Raw genomic sequence first — 18,803 nt, 5'->3', positions numbered from 1 at the left:
CAGCCAATCCTAAAGTGGCAGGGAGCCCAAGGACCTCTCAGGTAAGGTTTTGATTCCTGTGCCTCCCCAGGAAGAAAGCAGACCTGTGACTGGAAACATTGGGAGGAGGTGCTGTCACTGAGCTTGAGATGTGCTTGCAAAGTGCATGGGGGTTCAGCAGTTCTTGATGCTGAGATGACGCTGTGAAGGGATCCTAATGGCAGCTCCTGAGAGTTTGTTAGTGCCATCAAAGTGTTCTACCCATCCAGTAAATGTCCTTTCCCTGAGTGAACTTAATGTTATCTTACTTAGGACTGCATTTGTGTGTATTGAGTGTTTGTGCTCAGATGCTGGCATCAGGGAACTGCTGGACAACCTCTGTGAAGAGAGCCCAAGGCTGCCCTGTGCTGGACCCAGGGTTCCAGCTGGTTCCAACAGATGCACCACAGGACACAGCTGAGCCCCTCAACCAAGATGGTGGCACCTCTGGGAAAGCATATTTAAGAAATGATAAAAACTGAGCAGCAGCTGTGAGAGGGAGGAGTAAAAAAAATGTGAGAGAAGCATCCCCACAGACACGCAGGTCAATGAAGAAGGTGGGGAGGAGGTGCTCCAGAGAGATTCCCCTGCAGCCCTTGGTGATGCAAGTTGTCAACCTGAAGCTCATGGAGGACTGTGGTGGAGCAGCTACTCACAGTGCACAGAGGACCCCACACCAGAGCAAGGGGAAGTGCCTCAAAGGAAGTTGCAGTTTGTGGAAAGCCCATGCTGGAGCAGGCTCCTGACAAGACCTCCTGTGGCCCCTTGAAGAGGAGTTCACATTGAAGCAGTCTGATTCTGATAGACTGTACCCTGTAGGAAAGACCCATGCTGGAGCAGTTAAAGTGGGAGGCAGACCACACTGGGGCAGGGTAAGAATAGGAGGAGGAAGGAGTGGCAGAGATTAAGTGTTATAAAATGACCACAACCCCCATTCCCTATTCCCCTGCATCACTCAGGGGGAGGAGGTTGAGGAGTTAGGAATAAAATTGAGCCAGGGAAGAAGGGAGGGCTGGGAGGAAGGTGTTTTTAATTATGTCTTTATTACTATCCTACTCTATTTTTAATTGTAAATGTAAATAAATGAAATTAATCTGTTCACATCGTGCTGGTGGTAACACCACCTTCTGTCTATTCAGTGCTCAGGAAGATGTCTGAGTCACCTTGCTGCACCTCAAACATCATCTAATGGAGAGGAATCTCTTGGAAGCACTCATCAGCCTAACTTGCAGAAGCAGGTGGAGGGCAACATCATTAGCAGGAAGTTATTTACTCAGAAGCATCAGAAGTTTCTTTTTCCACTCTTAGTCACTGAGCCCTGGAAGGGCTTTGAAGAGGAAAGAGACTTCTCCAGGGATTCACAGTGGAATGAGAGGGAGGAAAAGGATGGTTTCTCAGCAGAAGGGCTATAGATTGGTGGTTTCTGAACTGAGGACTTGACATGCAGGAAATGGGAGACATAGGGACTTTCTCAGACAGGAGTAGGAAGGTTTATCTGCATGCAAGGGACTGTGTGGCACCAGTGATGAGTAGGTGAGGTAGGGAAATGTTTGTTGAAGATCCCATGGCTGCCTCTTTGGCCTGGGACATTTTGAAACATGGCCCACTCACGCTTGTCCCCAGCTGTCTGCTTGTAAGTGAAGAACACTTCATGTTACATTTATTTATTTGTTAATTAGGGACCAATTCTAGTCACTTTTTGCAAAGAAGTCCCTGAGATGTGCACAAACAATCTTCTTTGCACCGGGAGTGCAAGTGCTCTGGCCTAGTCTTCTATGGCAGCTGGGTTCACAATTTTCCCCACGAAGAGGATGCTGTTGGTGGTTTTGTCAAAAATCATAATCAGGAAAGGCCTGTTGAATGAGATGTGAGGAGGAAGAGGAAGCTCTGCAAATGTAGATGTTGGTACCATTTCTATCACAGTCACTACAGCAGCCTCTGTGCCGTTCTCACTAACAGCTACCATGGCCTTGTGAATTGCCTGTAAGGGAAGCAAAGGTTAAAATCTATGTACAGAAGAGTGAGAAGCATCTGGGGAAAAAATTGTTTGCTTTAACACTGTGAGAAGGTAGTTTTTAAAAGGAAGCACAGAATGAGTGTAGAACTGGTGTGAAAAAGATACTAATGTCTAGTCTTTCCAAGGCAAGCAAAGTTTGCTCTGAGTTCAGGGAGTTTTCTTCAACACTCTGGCAGAGTGGAACTTGGCTGCTTGCAGAGAGAGGCCAGCATAGAGAACAGTTTTTATTCTGTTCCTTCTCAGAGTAAGATTTTGTCCTTAATATTTAACACAGGAGAAGAATATTTTCATTTTGCATCAATTTCTATGTATGCAAAAAAATCATTTCTGTAAAGACATAATAGTGACAAGATTCATATGGTGTCTTTCTGTAACACAGCCCACTGATATGACTTTACAGGGCTTTCTATGGTAGATATAGCAAATTAGTATTTATAAATTCATGTAATCTTATTTCATTGTCTTTGGTCAGTCCTCCATGTTTTTTTCTTTGTTCGTAACACATCTGAAAATTCCTCTCATGAGGTCCTGTTACCCTTTCTTTATTTACTCACTCTATATCTGTAATCCAAGTGTTTACACATGTAATAAGATATTATTTTAGTGTGGGAATCGCACTATGATTCAATGACATAGGTTGTAAGGACCTCTAGAGGTCATCAAATGCAACCAACCACTCCACAGTGGGTCAACTCTGACACTAGATAAGCTTGCTCAGGGTCTCATTCAGTCAGGATCTGAGTATTTCCAAGGATGGAAATTTTTTATCACCCTCATGCTGATTTTTTTTTTCGTAGTATCTGATGAGAATTTCCCATTTTCTATCTTGTGTGCATTATCTCTTGTCCTGTCACTGTGCATCTGCAAGAAAAGTCTTGATCCATCTTCTCTGCACCCTCCTAATAGATATCTCTGGCCGGTACTAAGAACTCCCCTTCACCTTCCCTTCTCCCGGCTGAACATCTCCACGTGTCCCAGCCTCTCCTGATACATCCCATGCTCCAGCCACATGGCCATCCTGCTCACCCTCTACTAGAGCTGCTCTGTTCCAATATGTCCACAACTCCCTTGTCCCGGGGAGCCCCGAACTGGATGCAGTATTCTAGAGGTGGTCTCACAAGTACAGAATAGAGGAGAAGCATCACTTCCCTCATGACACAAGGCACATATTCCCTGAGACACTAAGAAATCACTTTACTTGTCTGTGTCCAGTTTTCTCATTTGTGAAACTGGGCTGTCCTACAAGTTTGTTGTTCATATAAATTCAGATGTGTTCAGATAATGCAGTTATGAAAAGTGTATGCATGAGATAAGAAAATATGTCACAACTATGACTCTTGTCATGTATTAACTATTTTATACTGGCTTTTTGTGAAATTATTCCTGTTATCTTTTCCAGATCTGTTTTCTTCTTAAGAGATTTTCAAGTCAATTTGCAAGATCACTGTGAAGTAAATTTAATATTAATTTAATATTAAACAAAGAACTAATAACTAAAATAATTAATTTAATAACTAAAATAACTAATAACTAAAATAATTAATTTAGTATTAAACCGTAGGAATGAGACATTTAATCCCTAACCTTCTCCTTCCTTTATTGCCATCAATGAGCCATGACCACACTCCAGAAGTGGGATCAGTCTATTTGCAGAGATAAGAACTGCATGTAAGCAAGGCAGACACATCTCTTGATTACCACCTCTGTTTGCATACTTACTTTAGAAACCTTCAAAAGACTTCTTCCTGCCACTGCAGAGAGATCAGCCTGGTCACTGAACACTTCTGTCACACCCATTTTCTCAAAAAGGCTCTTAACATCATAGGAGCCAGAGATGGTGAATTTTGGAAGGTCCAGGTAGATGATTCTTTTAGAAAATAAATGAAAAATGAGACTTTATTATTACAAGATCCCTCAATGTGATAGCTGTTGCAGGTATACACCCATCCCAAGTTCCTGTAAAGTTAAGGCTTGGCTTCCGAGGCAGTGAAAAATCTCATGTTAGAAAAACAAAAATTGGGGTACCTGTCCCACCAAACACAGTCTGATCAGTGGTACAGGGACACAGTGCTGGTTTGTGAAAGTGACTGACTGGAAAGTATCATCCAGGCTGGAGAAAAAGAAAGTGTATTTTCTTTTGGACTGGATTCTTCCTACTTGAGGTGGGCTCCTGAGGTTAACATGCCCTTGTGCGGGATCCTCATGGCTGGTAGCATTCCCACTGCTGTGACTGGAGGAGCTCAGGCTAGAGTTCCTCTCAGGTAGGAAATTGTCCAGTACCTTGTCTGAGTTAACCAGCTATGCAATGCTTGTTCCTCACAGCTGTGCTTAGCAACTCTGTGGCATCTTAAGCTTTACCTTGCCTGCATGAGTAGTTACAGCCTGTTTGATATTTAAACAAAGCAACAATTAAAATAATACCTTTTTTTAAGTGATTGCATCCAATTAGATACTGTTTCTTTTAGCAGAGCATCCTCCACCTGCTTCATTGCCCCTTCATCAGGCAGAACAAACAATGCAGTAGCTTTTCCTTTTTACGGGATTTCTACTACCCAGCAAGACAACTTCTCATCCCTATGGATATTAAAGTATTTATATTCATGCATCATTTTGACCTTAACAGAATTCTTGGCATCCAACAAGAAGACATCATCTCTGGTCGCCAAATTGTTGAAAGGTTTTTCCCAGTAGCCTTTTGACAAAAGAAGGAATGTAGAATTGAATAAACTGAAAAACAGACTAATAAAGGCATGCTACATTAGTTGATGCTTAAAATACTGTATTAGAACTGTAAAGGCAACAACAAGCCTATCTCAATTTAACAATGCTTGTTCCCTAGCCATGAAAAGAAGCTTTACAACATTTCAGTGGTTCTAATAAAAGTCACACAAGAAAAATATAGACTGAGGGTTGCTGTGGAAGAGAACTGAGCCTTTGCCTGCTAAGACAGTGGTAAAACTTCCATGGACTCCCATTGTACAAGCTCCAGGCTTATTGCTTTCACACAAGTGTAATCCGTGTTTGACCTTGACCTGTACAACCAAACACCTGTGCCTTTTAACAAATTATCATAAGTTGTCAAGCTTCTATTTTCTGAATATTTTCAGCTCTGAACCTGGCTTAAAAGTGTTATGAGATCGATCTGTTCTTCTATGGGTTCTTTTGTTTTTACTCATATAGAAAATGATTCTTCATATCTGGCTTTCAAATATTTCCTTATGTAATTTCAAGGTAGAAAGACATATTTTACATTAGATGATAGCATGGGTTCACAATGTGAAAAAAGTTATGTTTCTTAGATCTGGATAAAACTTCCAGAGCTTATGTATATAACTGCTACTTAAGTTTGTCACTCACCTTTAAAGAAAATGCAGTTAACCAAAACCACCATGGTGTCCAGATCAAGACTCTTGAGTAAATCAACAATTTTCCCATGGGTTTTTATTTCTATGTACTTATTGATTTCCTTTGTAGCATCTGCAGAATTCTGGAAGTTACTAGAAATAACTTCAGAGTAATAAAAATTTGTGACATCATCCAAAAATTTTTGGAGCAGTTTCAGTCGGTTGTCTACGAAGAGGGCATTGCCTATGTTCACCTGGACTTCTTGGTGAGGGTCATTCAGCAGCTGGAGGAGATGCTGAAATCCCTCATGGATTTCCCGCTCCTCCACCTCTGTCAGGTTGAAGCCGAGGCCTTCGTGCAGCTGAATGAGTGTGTTTGATCTGGCCCCCAGGGAGAGCATTGCAAAGGCAGTGGAGATGCTCAAAGGAGAGAAAAAAATGTTCTTGTTGCCTGCCTCCTCTCTGACCTGCTTGTAAAACCTAAACGCAAAGTCAGCATTGCTGGGAGCTATCCTGACATGAGCCAAGTTTTCACCTTCAGCCTGGGAATGTTCTTCTGGGGAATGGGGTATATTTTGTTCCTGCTGTTCGTCATTGAGGTTGGACCTACTATACTGACCCTGGACTTGAAGTCCAAGAAGAAACAAACACAAATACAACACAGGCTTCATTTTTGTTCTGAAGATATTCATATTCCTTCTGAAGATTATCTGTTAAGATAGAAGAGAGCAACTTTTAGATCTAGAGAATTTTATCTTTCCTGCTTAAAAATAGTTTTTCTATTATATATACTGATTTTCAGATATCAGTCTTTAGGATTACTGCTCTATTTATAAATACTCTTCTACTTGGCCTCCTGGTTAATCTGTTTCTAGTCAGTTCTCAGTTTCTGACCAATGAGTAAGGGAAGGAAGCTATTAATGTGACATCACTAGGAAAGAATTCAGGTTGTGTAGGCTTTCCTGAGGTATTACACCTGAAATAGTTCTTGCTTCTGACCAGCATGGCCTAATTGCACTCCTAAGTGCCTTTGAGTGCGTGGCTGAGTCCACCTATGGGACACATGTATTTAGTGAGTACTTTGGCAGAGGGACTGGCTTTTACTAATGTGTTTCTCTAGTACATGTGGTCTTGTCAGACTTGGGTATTCAAGCAGTGCAGTGATACATTGTTAGTTATAGCTGTGAATATAATTTATCTAAATGTTCACCCTTAAACTGTTTATACCTTTCTGCCTCTTGTGTAGCAGCTCAGAACTCAAGAACTATGTTATTTCAAAACACAACCTTAAATATTTCAGCAAACTGAGGATAAACCAAGAAAGTTTATTGACACTTTATACTGGAAATAAACTATCCATAAGGTTGAAAAACCCAGGACTCAAGAGCTTAGGAAAAGCTATAGTTGAATCTGCTTTGCTGTGTATGTGCAATGTGATGGCCTTTCCTCTTCCTTTAACTGACATAAGCAAATTCTGCATAATCCCACAGTCTCTCTTCTGGCCTTTTCAGGGGAAGAACCATGAAATATACTGGATAAGAATATTCTCTATAGGGTACCTCGCCTAAATTACCTCAAATGACAAAAACTCATAAACATGAAGTAGGCAGTGGCCTGCAGGAAAAATGAGACAATCTGAATGTTGTTCATAGCAGCTATATACTTATTCTGGAGCACCAGAGTCTGCCCCAGGGTCTGTCTCAGGCTGTGTATGTAATGCCAGGTTTAGGTCTTACATCGAACTTTTAATGGGAAGTTATTAATTCTGGGTTGCTTCTTTTCTGGCTGCCCACTGTAGGTATGCACTAACTGGCATTATTTGTAGGGCTGATTAAATTATTATATAAAGGATAGTTGGGGGCACTGGTTAGCTCTTTGAGAGGCCTATGATATTAGAAACTACTAAAGTGGAAAACAACTGGAAGAATGAAATGGGTAATCTTTACCGTGGAAAAAGGTTAGCTGGGGAGAGGAGAATTTCTTAACCCATTGCTACATATCCATAGGATAGGAATGATTTATATAGACATTATATGTAACTTACACTGTGATCCTTCTCAGATGGAGCTGAAAGAAACAGGTACAAATTAGCTATTTAGAAGGTTATTTAAGGATAAGATGCATGGCACTCTTCCTAATTACCAATGACTAATTATTTCCATTAAATGTACATTATTTCACCTCAGGTAAGTATACAATTTATCTACCCATAGGAATCTACCCACCATGGATATTTCTATATAACTACCATCTCTTACAAAATAGAGTCAGAGTTGGTCAGAAAAATATTTCTGAAGAGAGGGTTTTTTTCATGATGTATGCAACTACCCAGAAAGTTTATTGCAGTATTATGTAAAATGACTAAGGTTCAGCAGGCACAAGCATGCTGTTGTTTAACTCTAGCAAAGACAAACTATTTTTCCTCAAGCCTAGGCCTGCCTACATAGATAGCATGAATCTTTCAGCCCAGCCTCAATGCTTGGCGAACCATCTGAAGGATGCTACTCTTTTCAGGGAGGAACTTCTAGAAACAGCAGAGTTTCTGCAGCGATTCCTCTATTTTCTCCCGGGACATGCAGCAGCACTCAGTGTGTCAGGGGGAGAGTGGAATGTTGTGTTGTCCCTGCTCACCACTTACAGGCACCAGATCCTCTGACCCTGGCGCAAGTCTCTTCTTAGGAAAGGTTATGGCCATTTTTGTTGCCAAATTTAGAATAATAGAATCATTTTGGTTTTAAGAGACCCTCAAGATCATTGAGCCTAACCATAACCTAACTCCAGCACTAAGCCATGTCCCTGAGAGCCTCATCTATATGTCTTTTAAATATCTCCAAGGATGTTGACTCAACCACTTCCCTGGGCAGCCTGTTCCAGGACTTCACAAACTTTTTTGTGAAGAAATTTTTCCTAATATAAACCTTCCCTGGTGCAACCTGAGGCCATTTCTTCTTGTTCTATCACTTGCTACTTGGGAGAAAAGACCAACACCCTCCATGCTGCAACCTCCTTTCAGGTAGTTGCAGACAGTGATAAGGTCTCCCCTCAGTCTCCTTTTCTCCAGGCCAAAGAGCCCCACTTCACTCAGCCACTCCTCATAAGGCTTGTGCTCCAGACCCTTCACCAGTTTTGTTGCCCTCCTCTGCACTCTCTCCAGCACCTCAATGTCTTTTCTGTAGTGAGGGACCCAAAACTGAACACAGGATTCAAGGTAGTGCCTCACCAGTGCCGAGTACAGTGGCACAATCACTTCTCTAGTTCTTCTGGCCACACTATTCCTGATACAAGCCAGGATGCTGTTGGCCTTTTTAGCCACCAGGGCACACTGCTGGCCCATGTTCAGCTGGCTGTCAGTCAACACCCTCAGATCCCTTTCCACCAGGCAGCTTTCCAGCCACTCTGCCTCGAGCCTGTAGCGCTGTCTGGGGTTGTTGTGATCCAAGTGCAGGACCCAGCACTTGGCCTTGTTAAACCTCACACAATTGGCCTCAGCCCGACAATACAGCTTGTCCAGATCCCTCTGTGTGGCTTTCTTACCCTGCAGCAGGTCAAGACTCCCACCTAAGTTGGTGTTGTCTGCAAACTTACTGGGGTTGCACTCAATCCCCTCATCCAGATCATTGATAAAGACATTAAACAGAACTGGCCCCAATACTGAGCCCTGGGGAACACCACTCATGACTGGCCGCCAACTGGATTTGCCTCTGTTAATCACAATTCTTTGGGCCCAGCCATCCAGCCAGTTCTTTACCCAGCAAAGAGTATGCCTGTCCAAGCCATGAGCAGCCAGCTTCTCCAGGAGAATGCTGTGGGAAACAGTGTCAAAGGCTTTACTGAGGACTAAGTACACAACATCCACAGCCTTTCCCTCATCCACTAAGTGGGTCATCTTTTCATATATGGAGATCTGGTTGGTCAAGCAGGACCTGCCTTTCATAAAGCTATGCTCACTGGGCCTGATGACGTGATTGTCTTGTGTGTGCCATATGATGGCACTCAGGATGATCTGTTCCATGACCTTCCCCAGCACCAAGGTCAGACTGACAAGCCTGTAGTTCCCCAGATCCTCCTTCTGGTCCTTCTTGTAGATGGGCATCACATTTTCCCACTTCCAGTCAACTGGGACCTCCCCAGTTAGTCAGGATAATGATAGGTAATGGAAAGTGGCTTAGTGATCCCCTTTGTCAGCTCCTTCAGCACCCTTAGGTGCATCCCATCTGGCCCCATAGACTTGTCTAAGTGGTGTAGGTGGTCACTAACCATTTCCCCTTGGATTATTTGGGCTCAATTCTGCTCCCTGTCCCTGTCTTTGGGTTCAGGGGTGTGTGTACCTGGAGCACAACTGGTATCACTATTAAAGCCTGAGACAAAGAAGTAATTTAATAACTCAGCCTTTCCCCTCACTCTCTGTCACTATGTTTCCCTCTGCATCCACAAGAAGGTGGAGATTCTCCTTAGGCCTCCTTTTGTTCTGGTGTATTTATAGAAGCATTTTTTGTTCCCTTCTGTATCAGCGGCTAGAATCAGCTCTATTTGGGCTTGGGTCTTCTAATTTTCTTCCTGCATAACTTCACAGCGTCCTTGTGATCCTTTTGAGTAGCCTGCCCTGTCTTTCAAAGGTTATAAATGCTCTTTTCTCCCAAGTTCCAGCCAAATCTCTCTATTCAGCCAGGCTGGTCTTCTTTCCTACCAGCTCATCTTTTGGCACACAGAGACAGCCTGCTCCTCGGCCTCTAAGGTTTCCTTCTTGAATAGCAACCAGCCTTCCTGGACTCCTTTGCCCTTCTGGACTGCCTCCCAAGGGACTCTGCCAACCAGTCTCCTAAACAAATCAAAGTTCGCTCTTTGGAAATCCAAAGTAGCAGTTCTGCTGACTGCTCTCCTTACTTCTCCAAGAATAGAAAACACGATCATTTAATGATCTCCACTCCCAAGGTGATCTCCAACTGACACGTTACGCAGGAGTCCTCTATTCACATCATCCAGGGGGTGTGCCTTCTCTAATTGGCTCACTGACCAGTTGTGTCAGAAAGTTGTCTTCCATACACTCCAGGAGCCTTCTAGACTGTTTCCTCTCTGCTGTGTTGTGTTTCCAGCAGACAACTGGTAAGTTTAAGTACCCCATGAGAACAAGGGCTAGAATCATGAGACTTCTTCCAGCTGCCTGCAAAATACTTCATCTGCCTCTTCATCCTGGTTGGGTCTGTAACTGGCTCCCACCAGGATTTCAAATTGTTGGCCTTCCCCTTGATTCTTACCCATAAACACTCAACACTGTCATCACTCTCATCAAGCTCCAGACAAATAAAACCACTCCCTAACATACAGGGCTACCCCACCTTCTCTCCTTCCTTGCCTGTCACTTCTGAAGGGCTTATAGCCATCCAATGCAGAACTCCAGTTGTGGGAGTCATCCCACCTTGTTCCCATGAAAAAAAGAACTACCTTGTAGTTTTTCTGCTGCACAATGGCTTCCAGCTCCTCTTGTTTGTTGCCAATGCTTTGTGCATTTGTATAGATGCACTTCAGATGGGCTATTGATCCCACCACCTTTTTCTGGTGAGAAACCCTAATTCCTTTGAGGCCATTCCCAGGTGCTTCTGGAGTTTCTAAAAAATCTATAACCCTTGTATCTCTCTTGTATGTCTCTAGCCTCTGCCTTCCCTGAGACAGCAGACTGAAAGGCTTCGCTAGCACCCCATGCCTCAAATGCTGGCATGTCACCCTTGAGTTTACTCTGCTGCACCTGTTTTTCTTCCCTTTCCCCTTCAAATCTAGTTTAAAGCTTTTTCAATGAGCCCTGCTAACTGCTGCCCAAGGATCCTTTTCCCCTGTTGAGACAGGTGCATCCCACTTGTTGCTGGCAGGCCAGGTCTTTAGTTTCTGGGACAAACACTACACCCTTCCCCATCTTTGCCTGTCAGACAGAAGACAGTGCCCTTATTTCCAGATCTTAGAGAAGCCTGAGAGTGTTTAAAGTTACTTTATCAGCTAAATGTTCTAGTTCAGAGTATCAGCCACCCCTAGCAATAAGTAAAATTTCACAACTTATCTTAGGGCAAAATAATTTGCTATTGAGGAATCCACAGACCATTATTTTTCCTGACAAACTTACTTTTGAAACCTTCACATGAGGCTTTCCTGTGATTCCAGACAGATCAGCCCGATTGGAAAACATAGCAGTAACATCCAGATTCATGAGCATTTTCTCTTAAGTCAAAGGTGCCTGAAGTGGATAGTTTTGGAATATACACTTCTATCCTCCTGTTAATCCAGGCCATGGTCAAAAAACCCCAAAATTCTACTGGTGACAGCAGTCCCACAGCCAGGTATTGATCTGCTGGGTCTTCCTATATCTTTCATCATCATATCCTGCAACTGGGGGGACAGAGGAAAACAATTCTTGTGCTCCTGATGACTTAACCAGTCATTCCAAGGCCCTGAAGTCCCTCTTGATTGCCTTTGGATTTTCCTTTTCAGTCACATCACTGCCTACTTGAAAAATTAGTAGAGGATAATAATCAGAGGGCCTAACCAGAGCAGGAAGTTTTCTTTTCACATCTTTAACCCTGGCCCCAGAGAGGCAGCAGACTTCCCTAAGAAATGGGTCTGGCCTCCATATAGACCCTTCTGTTTCCTTTAGAAAGGAGTCTCCTATGACCATGACCTGCCTTTTTTTCTTTACAGCAGATGTTTTGATAGAGGGTGTAGGCTGACTTATCCTCTGCAGCACCTCCAACTTAGTTGAACCATTTTTCTCAATATTCTTGCTTGATTCTACCTTCAGAGCCTCATACCTATTTTGCAAGGGAATCTGCGAAGGTGGGGTAGTCACAGCAGAAACCCTCCTCCTTCTGCACCAGGCAGGAACATGATGCAATTGCCCCCTGTCCCTTGAGTCACTAGATTCCACATCCAGAGCCTCATACGTGTTGTACAGAGGCTCCTGGGAAGGCAGAGTGGGCAAGGGGGAGTTTTACCTGCCACCCTGGGTGTGGACTTGTTTTCATTCACTCCCTTCCCTTGACCGTCTTCAGTCAGGCTGGGGGAAGATACAGGACTCCCCTGATCTTGGTTTTGTACTGGTGGCCTTTCCTGTCTCAGGGAGGCCAGACCTTGATCCCACCAATCTCTTTCCTCTCCGACTGTCTGATGCTTCTCAACCTTTGTACCTTCTCTCTCAGCTTTACCACCAGGCTGAGCAGGTCATCCAGCTGCTCACACCTCACGCAGCTGTTATCTCTACTGTTATCCCATACCAGTGAAAGGCTCTGGCACTCCCTGCAGCCTGAGGTCTGTATGGCTGCATGTTTCCATGGCAGCTCTCTCTGGGTTGCTGCCTCTTTCCTGGAAAGTGCAGAGGACCTACCTTTGCACTGGGTGGATATCATAGTCAGGCTCCTTCTGCAAAGTTGACAACCACCAACAGAGCTAATCTCTTGAGCTGGCTGAGCTTCCCCACCCTTCCTCCTCACCTTGTGTCATTGAGGCACCCCGAGGTTAGTTTAAGGGACAACAGGGTCCAAAACAACTTTTATTAAACCAGTGAGAAACAGGGTTTTAGCACTCCAAAAGTGACTTAAATACAGGTTCGGATATCAGTTGAGGAAAATTATTAAGGCACAGCAACTAATACAGCAGGTGGTCCACAGAGTACATGCACATGGCCTCACCCAAAACAATGCCGGAGCCGTCTCTGAGTCTGGGAGGAGTACACACTTGCCTGAACACAATACAGGATTATTTTAAAAGAGATACACGTACTCGTAGTGAGTACGGAAAGTTAGTACACTCGTGATTGTGCGAGGGTAGATTTATAATACACTCGCAATCCTGCGAGGGTTAATTCACTTACACGTGCAAATGTGCACGGAATATTACACATGCTTGTGTGGAAGCACGAGAGGAAAATACGCTTGCGATTGTGCGAGGAAATAATTTATACACGTGCTCGTATTGTGCACGGAAAGTTACACGTGCTTATGTGCACAGAAAGTATAAATATACTAGCAATCCTGCGAGAAGTTTTACTCACGCACGTGGCAGCATGGCAAGCGGAATCTCCATCCCGGGGAGGGGGGCTCTCGGCGGCAGCATCTTGCTCGTACTCCGAGAGACCCGAGACAATGGGCAGAGTCTCAACGAGAATCCTGTTTTTTATAGATTGATCAGAATGTAGGCATTCCAGAAGCTTCTCTGCACCCCCACCTGTGGGGTGCCCCTGAAGCCTCCAAACATCCCCCACACTGGCTGCGGGCACCCAGCGGCTCACTGGTGCCTCGGCACTCCCTTCTCCTAATGGCCCTGGCCAGGGTGCTCTGGGGCCAAACAGAAGCAGCTGTTAGCCTCAAGTAGCAGAGAGAGAGGGAGATGTGCCTACTCCTTCCATATTGAAGGAGGGAGTGGGAAACAGGTGGGTTTGCATCCTGCCACACCTTGCCTTGCACAAACTGCCATGCTAACTGCCAGGTCTGATTGCTTGCCCTGTTCACTGTGCTCCTGGTCACCTGCGCTCCTTAGAACCATATCAAAATCGCCCATGGTTGCTCCTGGCAATGAGCCCTCCATGTCAGCCCCTCTCATAAGATCTGCCAGTTCCGGATGCATTTCTCTGCATGCCCACAGGGTTTTCTTGGCTCCGGGTTCCCGCCCTGACCTCCTCAATCCGTGCTCAGTTGCGGGACCTTACCATAACCATCTCTGCTCGTCGCTGGTCACTGACTGAGTGTTGCTTTCAGTTTTGCTGTGTGTAAACTTCAGAGCAATCAGCCCCTCAGCAATTCCAGATAGATCAGCATGGTTAATGAATGTCTCAGCCACACCTAGTCCTTTGAAAACTCTCCCTTAGGTCATAGGTACCAGAAACAGAGACTCTTGAAAGACAAGAGTCTCTCCTGTTGAATGCAATGGGAAGTGAGGGTGAATTACCACACATGGGTATCACCAGAATGCCTGCCCCATGGCAGCGCCTGTGAGAACCCAGGGAAGGGAAAGCAGTTTGTTACTTCTCTGCACATCCTGTTGGTGCAAATGGCTGTGTCCCCAGAGCAGACGTCGCTGTGAAATGTGAGGCTAAACTGGAATGTTTGTGCAGAGTTTTGCAGGAAGCAGATCCGTACAGGGGAATTTCACAGCAGAGGATATGGAGCTTCTGGATGCTTCTAGATAAGCCGTGGCTGGGACAGACCCACTCCTGCTCCAGGAGCCAGGAGAGTCATACAAAGGACTGATAGACATGCTTTGCCCATTGGCTTGGTAATGGTCTATATGGAAGGAATTAAGGAATAATTTAATTATCTCTTTCCATACTGTCTACCAGTGACTCTGCTACGTTATGTAATATGTCTTGGTTCCTCCTTACAGGAGAAGTTTCATCCCATATAATTAACTTACTTCTGTTGATCTTTGGTCTTGAGGTTATTATATACCAGCTTTGCAAGTTATATTTCTGGCAGTGGAAACAAAATATCAGCAAGATTATAAGCAATAAGCAAGAGAAATGTGCGCTTTACATGATAAATCCTCATGCAGCCTTCTCTTTTTACTTTATAAAGATGTATCACTCAAGTCTGTCTGCAAAAGTTCATACAAATAAATTTCTTGACATAAATAACTCAATTAAAACCACGAGATTGGCTTCATTGCAAAATTGTGTAACTAGAATAAAAATCAAGCCCTCTCTGTATTTTTATATATTTCTCTAAAAGCTATCCTAACTATGCTCTCCACGTCTTACAAATATTCATCTTTTTCTCCTTGGATAAGGAAAGTTCTTTTGGCTCCATTTAAAAAAAAACATTACTGACAGAAAGAAGAAAGCTGAAGGCTAAGCAAAAAGTCTGTGACAGAACTGGGAATAGAAATTAGACCCTTTCTGCTTTGTTTTCAGCATCTTTCACCAAAGCAATAGGAATCTCTGAACTAAAATTCCATATGGACTTACAGTTTGCTAGATGAAATCTGTATAAATAGATTCAAAAAAGTCTTATTATTATCCTCTATGTTATATCTCAGAAGAAGATAAAGTTATTTTGCTACCAGGGAGTGATTCCATTTCTCATAATAGACGTTTCACTTCAGAGGATCACTTTCATCAGTCTGCAGAAAACAATATTTTACATTTTCTGCATTGCCTGTACCTAATCTCACATTGAAAGAAAATGTGTTTCCAAGAGCATACAAGCATTTAAGGCCGGGTGTGAATTCCATTGGAGTTGTTCGGCCAGCATTTTAATGTTCAAGATGGGTAATCTCTCACTGAGAATTCATCTTGAGTTTTACTGCTGTATTTTCCATAAAGTTCCCAGATGAAGATGTTGGAATTGTAGACCTGCTTGACACTGACAAGGCTTTTCAAAACTGGTTGTTAAACCTTTTGGTTTTTTTTTTTAATTACTAGAATAAAAAAGGGAAAAAATAAGTAAAAGCTGATAGACTGCAAGACCAAAATTTTGCTCTCATATTGAATTGTAGCTTGAATTAATTTTTTTCCAAAAGGTACATCAAACTCAAGTAGTTAAGACTATAGACCAAAAACCTTAAGTAAGTTTAATCATACAAGAACTTAGAGATGGCATGTATAACTACCAGAACTGAAATAAATGAAAATAAAGGAAAGTGGCAGGTCCTCCTTGGTGTCAGTGAGGTTAAAGGCCAGACCTCCTGGCACCTGAGCCTGGCTGGTAGCTCTTCAGCCCTGGGCCAGCAGGAAAAAGGCAGCAGAGATGTTGACCAGGGGGAAGAAAATGCTCTTGACAGCTTCTTGGGTAGTCTCTAGCCTGTAAATTTGGAAGGAAAAGCCCATGTTGCTGGGGACTACTCATTGGCAGCACCCAAAAGGATCTCCCGCATGGGGATGCTGCTCCTGCTTATTCTGCTTGTGGTTGCTGGACTGTTGACAGCCAGAGACAATGGCCTCAAGTGCAGAAAAGGAGCATTGCATGCAGTCGTGTAAAGGAAAAGTAAAACCAATTCAGCATTTCTTCATCTAATTGTAAATAGATTTAATATCTGGGTACCATGCCAGAAACAACTCCTAAATTCATCCATCTGGACCTTTGAGAACTTCTATAGTTATTACTTTATCAGGTTATAGCAACATTTGTCTTTCTGATGTATCAGTAAAACCATTTAAAAAAATTTTTAGCAATCAAAAAATACAAGTTTCCCTTTGGCCTAGCACTGTCTGTGAGAATGAATTGATCACAGAGGATCTGGTTACCTCTGCTTCAGCATTAGTTTGGCAGTGGTATTACTGCAGTCATGGTCGGTGTTATTTAACATCGCTGTGAGATTTGAGGAGTGGGGAGCTGTGCACTTCATCACCTCCACCTCTGGCTGCCTCTGCACAGTCATTGGAAGGAAAGCTGCATGACAGTGGCCTTGGGTGTTGAACCTTTCTCAAGGAAGGGGTCCAGCTGCCAAAAGAGACACTCCAATAGCCTTTTTCTGGCAGCTAATTCCAGTTTGCAGTCAAGACAGCACCTAGCAAACAGCTTGCACAGCTGTCAAAAAACTGTCAGGTCTTGGAACCAGTGACAGATTTTCTAGGTCATAACAGAAGTTTTGGTTTCAATGTTTTTAAGGTGTGGAGGGACATAGACAATGGACAGTGGCTATGCTGCCACAGGATGTTGTATCATGTTTTAAACTGCATTTAAGTCCATTTGTATTACAATGTTAATATAATTAAACTTGCATGTTTTACACTTCATTATAGTTTCTATGTGTTCAGCTGTGAAGTGTTTCAGGTATCTGCATCATCAAAACATTGCTCTGTCACCTGAGGACCAGCATTAGTCCTTAATTAGGAGCAGCCTTTTGAAAATAAGCATGCACAGTTACTGTGACAGCAAATGCACAGACCTGGTCAGCAGAAACCACCAGAACACATCCATGAGAACTACGTGGGACTCTCACAGTTTGTAATTTGCACTAGTTATGAAGCGTGTTTCCTGAACTGCCTAATCTTATTCCACAGAAGGACAAAGCATGTCCAGTTCCCTCATTTTTGGGAAGTAGCTGGCAAAGGTCTATCAGCATGACGTGTCATTTGTCATTCAAAAAAAGCAGATCGCCACCAGAGGGGAAGCTAATAGGGCTGAGTGACAGAGGGACAGTTTCCCACCCCTAGTTGGTCACTCTGGCTCCATTTGTACTGCTACATCGAGCACTGCCGTGGCACAAGCCAGGCCATCAGCCTGTAGCCACTCATAGTCTTACATTTTTAGTACAATTTCAAACACACGTATCACTCATGCCATCTACAATTCTTCCAAACAAGTGCTAAACAATTTTTTGGAGTTAGCACAGACCAGGGAATATTTCCAATAAACAGCATGGATATCTTGCAAGGTCAGAGTTAAGCAACATGGACATGAGCTGTGATGAGCCAGCTGACCTCATGACTAGAGAACAGAGGAGTTTATTTACTAGCTTAGATGTTAACTTTGGGAATATAATTAAACTCAATTTTGCTCTTTTGTTTTTTTTTTTCCTCTTCCAGTTATTCATACCCTATCCCTTCTGAACTTCTATTTGTTGATGAAACACAAGATTACATCCACAAAGCAATGGCAGCATCACCTTTGGGTGTCTCGTCAACTAAAATATTCCTCAGCTCTGACTTAGCCGTTGCTTCCACAAAGGATATTTGTGGAGAGTTTGCTACCTTAAAGGGGGACTCAAAGAAACCAACACAATGTAGGCGGATTCCATCAGCTGCAAATGTCATAAGTGAAAGTATGGCAAAAGACTTGAGCTTCAAAGGAAGAGCCTAGGCCTTGTCTGAAAGTGACTGACTCCCCCAAAGTGTGACTTGAAGCTATGCCTTCCTTTTCCTAGGAGCCTTACTAATGTCACAAGACATCATTGCTTCAGGCACCACCCACACAACAGTGTAGTTTGCAGAAAACCGATTAGGATTTATCTGCCAAATCTAGTCCACATCCAGGGAAAAACAGAGCTGGAATTCCACCTTCTAGGCAAATACCCTTAACAGTACTCCAAGTCCAATGCTATCTCTCCTTTTGCAGGGGTCAGCCTGACAAGCCTGGAATTCAGAATGTTGCAGGTATTTGATTGTCTGCCTTCAGGAAAGGGAGGCATTTGAACATGAGTATTCCTGAATATCCTGTACCCAAGGCAGGTATACACACAGACTGGTGTGGGCAGGTAACAGTTGCCTTGGAGAGGCTGGACCCTATGGAGTATCTCCTTCTCAGGTACTAATTACTCTGTTATCAAATTGACCTTATGACCCTATAGACTTAAACTTCTGATTTGAAAAATTGGTACAGAAATCTTCAGAGAAACAAGCAATCATTTTCTCTTGGAAATAAAGCATGACCTTTCTCCATCACTGACAGATGTGTGGAAGAGAAGAACTAAGATATCCCTGGGTGGACTGCATTTGTATTTTCTATTTC

The 18,803-nt window shown here is 43.3% G+C and overlaps 1 pseudogene across 1 annotated transcript; it reads right to left on the bottom strand.

Moving 5' to 3' along the window:
* Positions 1–1,783: 1,783 nt before the first annotated feature.
* On the bottom strand, positions 1,784–6,056 carry LOC308041347 (alpha-1-antitrypsin-like; annotated as a pseudogene). The gene is made up of 4 exons: positions 5,393–6,056; positions 4,457–4,727; positions 3,755–3,902; positions 1,784–1,999 (listed from the first exon to the last, which is right to left on the bottom strand). The product of its transcript is annotated as an alpha-1-antitrypsin-like (transcript).
* Positions 6,057–18,803: the final 12,747 nt, after the last annotated feature.

Source organism: Nesoenas mayeri (genome assembly GCF_963082525.1).
Source record: "Nesoenas mayeri genome assembly, chromosome: 5".
In the NCBI taxonomy this organism is placed as follows: Eukaryota; Metazoa; Chordata; class Aves; order Columbiformes; family Columbidae; genus Nesoenas; species Nesoenas mayeri.
The sequence above is the reverse complement of the archived record's forward strand: the minus strand, read 5'-3'. Positions and strand labels throughout refer to the sequence as shown.